The sequence below is a fragment of the Orbicella faveolata genome, unplaced genomic scaffold (genome assembly GCF_042242905.1).
Source record: "Orbicella faveolata isolate gen_17 unplaced genomic scaffold, um_ofav_v1 contig_26, whole genome shotgun sequence".
In the NCBI taxonomy this organism is placed as follows: Eukaryota; Metazoa; Cnidaria; class Anthozoa; order Scleractinia; family Merulinidae; genus Orbicella; species Orbicella faveolata.
The window spans coordinates 11,762,501-11,767,075 of record NW_028301554.1 but is presented as its reverse complement, the minus strand read 5'-3'; the positions used below and the strand labels follow the sequence as shown (position 1 = coordinate 11,767,075).

Below are 4,575 nucleotides of genomic sequence, written 5' to 3'. Positions count from 1 at the left end.
CCGCTTGTTCTTCTTGATCCTCTTGTCCTTCTTCTTCTTCTTTGTCTTCTTCTAACTCCCCCTCCTCCTCATCGATCATATCATCTAATGCCTCCAGGTATGGTTTGGCCAGGCTATTAAAAATATGGAGATGGATTTACTTCATCAATAGACACAACAATATTGTGGAAAACTGAAACTTTCTGTGAAGGGACCTGTTACGGCTATTTCGTGTTTTCTTTGTGTCCTTTTTTGTTCCGTATGTTAATGTATTTTTTCACATTCTGCATGCTTTTTTTCTCGCGTCGTATGTAAATTTCGTTGCGTATATATTTGTGTTATCCTTTCATGTTCGTTTAGTGCTAGTTTATCGTCCGGTACACTTGTATCTTCTTGGTTCCCTGAACCCCGTTGCCAGCATTTTGGTAAGCCGTTTAGTTTATCGTCTGTTTGTGTTTTCCTCTTAGTTTTCTGCCGTCTTCAGTTAGTTATTTGTAGTAATTCGTTTCATGTTTATCTTTAGGAATTTACCTTCCTCCTACGGAAAGTGAAATAAATTTGCTGGACTAATTGAAACTCGCTTTAAGTTGTGTCTGAAGTCGGCCCTTTGCCTCTTCAGGGCCCATTTCTTGAAACTTCCTGGCTATTCAAGGGCTTGTCAACTTACAAGGACCGTTTTCAGGCTGCTGTTTTGGACCCAAAGCACCAAACTACCTAATGAAACTGAAATCCGTTTTTAAAAAGAGCATTGGAATTACAATCTAAAGTACAACAGTAATATTATTATAATTCAAATTATAAATATTCATACTGTATTTTGAAAGTGGAAGTTTTTTCACGAGGAATGTGAACGCCTTAAAGAGATCTTTTCCCGACTGTGCTATCCTGACGACCTTGTGCAGTCAATCATTCGCAGATTTATTGAATCAAAAGTGTCCGAGGATTCACATACTCGAGTGGCTGATAAAAGAGAAGCCCCAGTCAGAATCGTGTTGCCCTACAAGGACCAGAAATCTGCAAACGTAGTACGTAAACAGCTGGCTGACCTCAGTCGGAAGATCAACGCAGATATTAACCCAGTTTACACAAGTAGAAAGATCAAGGATGAAATTAAGGTCAGGGAAGACAAGCAGCCTCTTGTGAGTCAACAATGCGTGGTGTATTCATTTCGGTGTGGCCTGTGTGATGCAGGCTATGTCGGTTACACGTGCCGACACCTACACCAACGAATTGAAGAACACAAAGGATCGGCAATCGGAAACCACCTCAGAGAGCAGCACGATATGGAGCCAGAAGACATCGCGCAGAGTTTTCGAATCTTAAGAAAGTGTCAGAACAAATTTGGCTACCTTATTTTTGAAATGTTTTTTTTTATCAAAGAACTGAAACCAATGCTAAACAAACAGTGCGATTCAATTCGCGCCCAATTATTTGTTTAGAGCAATTCTTGCTAAGATTATTTTATTTTTCCATTGTATATTTTTAACACTTTTTCACATATTTTATCACATTTTAGCGTTCGCCACATTTTTATCTATTATAAGTTGTTTTTAACATATTTATGGCTATATGCTATTGTAGAAAATTTACTCACTTGAAAATGACCTCGTAGAGGTCGAAACGTCGTGACTTTTTAGCGCTAGTTTTTATTTCAAAATCGATTTCTAAGAAACTACTTATTAACATACTGTATTTCTATACCTAACTAAGAAAACCAGTTTTTGATTAATATGATGCAAATGGACTTCTCTATAAACTCACTTCCTTCAACTTAATGTCTGCTAATTTTTCACGCAAATAGCAAACCACCAGTTGTGATTGCAGTTACCCGTCTCACTCTACATAGCAATTTTCAATTTGGTTTCAAAATTAACTTGCATTTGGGTTTGCATCACTGTGCTCTGTTTTGCATCCTGTACTTTCTTTGTTGTGTTGTTTGTAATATTGTTAATACTCTGGTTCTGGTTTCAAGGCACTTCAATGAAAACTGTTCAGACATCACTTCCTTCCTGCATGAGATGAAGTAATAGTTAAAAGCACATGCCATTTTTGGTCTGGGACATTGATGGGGATTCCTGGACAGGCCCCCAGAGGAGCTCCCATCTGCTTTCAAAATTACATCATTAGCCTAGCAAAACTAGTGCCAGTCCTAAACCCCACATTAGAATTTAAAATCCTTAAAACTCATAGTCTTGTTGTTATTGGGATAAGATGTTCTAGGTTCCGAGCTACTGTGTCTGAAACACCTCACAAGATTAGAAGCCACAGATTTAGGAAAGCCATTCCCTAACAGAACGTTTTAATCATTGTTCTTTGTTTCTGAATGAGAGTCTATTTCACATATACGAGAAGCCTGGTGCAACAAGGCCTAACCCAAGTAATTTTGGCAAGTCAACGTATTTGACTAGAAAACAAGACATTCTGTCCAGTGTTTGTGTGATTCCTATATATGTCAATGGATGTTCTTTTCAGAGAAATGTCCAGGAAATGGATCAAGCCATCTTCAAATTTGTTGACTGTAAAACATGTCAGATTTATTTGGTTTGGCCATCAACAGCATATCTTCAAAATAACGTCCATAAAACTACTCATTTATAAGGCCACTGTCAAGCATTTTACTAACAATATCATTTTTGAGTTCTGTCATGATAAAAAAACAACAACAACAACGGCCTAATGAAGAACCCAACAAAATGCCATCAATTTGGTTGTCGAGTGCTCTCTTAATTAATTTGGTGTTAATCAATTTATTGTCATTAACTCCAAAGAAACCAATCTGAACAACTGTCAGGGCTTGCTGTCAGGGCTTGCAAACTCCAGTTCCTCTTAGAGTGAAAACAAGGTGTTTTCCTTCCACATCTACATGGGATAGTATCATAATTTATGTGGGTGGTGGTGGTGTATCGAGTTGTGTTTGACAAACCCTTTTCATTTTTTATGTTTCTACATATAGCAATATAAAGGAACTGTTTTTTAACTGTTTAATAGCAAACCACTTTATTTTTAAAAAGTGTCTGTTATGTTTAGTTAAAGTTAATTTGGCTCACAATTCCTTTCTATTTAAATGTATGTTGCTTGAAAACTGTGATCTGGTGGCCCTAGATGCAATTTGAGTTTTTCTGTCATTTTGAAAAGTCAAGCCCCACTGTTTGTTATTAATATTGTATCAAAAGGATAACGCCATTCTTATCATGGTTATTCTATTGATTCCATTTCATCATTACTTAAGGTGGTTCTGCAGTTATTGTGGGCACACTACCCCATGTCAAAGTTTGCAACATAAATTTTGGGGCTTTGAAGTGTTGGCTAAGAAATTTTGGGAAATATTTTGTCTTTCACTCGGTGATAATGTTACTTAATTCCATTTACTGGGGAAAATATTTTTATTCTTACTGGTGTTTGACTGGGCCCCATTTTTTGGACAACAACACTACCAGTAAAAAAAATTTTGCTGGCATACTTTTACTCAATTTCTGGAACAAGCTTACTTTGACTTAATACAAACCATGCCCAAGTTTTGGGGAAATCATTTGAGCAGAAGTTCAGAAGTATTAACTTAAAGGTCAAAGACATGTAAACTCAACTCTAACATTCACTGAAAGTTTCTACAATTCTCTCATTTCCAAAACAAGCCATGAACCCAAATTTTGTGAGAAGCTTGCCCCAAAGCTTGCTAAAGAAAAGTGGCTAGTCGATTAGTGATCATGTGAACCATAAAGAGCATTAATCCCTAGTTCTTAAAATACTATAAAATGCTTGATAACCTCATTGAATTTTCAAAGATGCATTTTGCAACAGTATTTGGAAATAACTTTTGTGTCAAAGTCTTTCCACACAAATTGTACAGTACGGCAATATTTTGGCTATGAGTTTTACTGTTGTGACTCAAAAAGAAATGGGGCACTGTTGTCAGGATTGTAAGCTACTCCCCGACTGATCTCTGGTGAGGAAGAGAAGCAGTTTTATTAATCTATGATTACAAATACAAAATAGGTACTACAGGTACAGGCTGAGCCATCTTTTTGCCATTCCTTAATATATAGTTGAAAAGACAATTATTAATAATAACAATAATAATAAATAAAAATAGCAATAAAAACAACAACGATGACAACAAAAATAATAACAATAATATTGATGATAATGATGTGCTTCTGGGCATGAATTATGTTTTCATTCATGACAGTTGGTTCATTGTATTTGACCAGTAAAAGTGCTTCACTGGGTCTATTTGTTAGAAAAGTGGAGTCTCATCAAAATGTGTGGGCAAAGTTCGTGGATATTTAAAATCTTGTGAGGGTTGTGCTCTATGACTGATTAATCACCCAATCAATCACTGTTGCAACACCAAAACAAGAAGGCAAGTTTATAAAAAAGTTGAGCATTTCTGCAAGTTGAAATTTTCTCGTGAGTGCTAATGGGCAACAAAAGTCTACCAGGTAGGCAACTAAAAAGACACACGGGGAACCAACAAAAACAGAACTAGTTGCCCAAAGGGCAAATTAGCAAGAAAGTTAGTGTCGAACACTGCATCAATAGCTGTCAAGCTCATTCTAAGAGCTTTGCGGCATCCAATAGTTTTCTTTACTCTGCCTC

The 4,575-nt window shown here is 36.5% G+C and overlaps 1 long non-coding RNA gene across 1 annotated transcript in view; it reads right to left on the bottom strand.

The window, feature by feature from the left end:
- Positions 1–412: 412 nt before the first annotated feature.
- Positions 413–4,575, bottom strand: part of LOC149108172 (uncharacterized) — an 8,707-nt gene continuing 4,544 nt past the window's right edge. The window contains exon 3 of the long non-coding RNA XR_016208943.1: positions 413–702. This is a non-coding gene — a long non-coding RNA (uncharacterized LOC149108172). The remainder of the gene's footprint in view (positions 703–4,575) is intronic.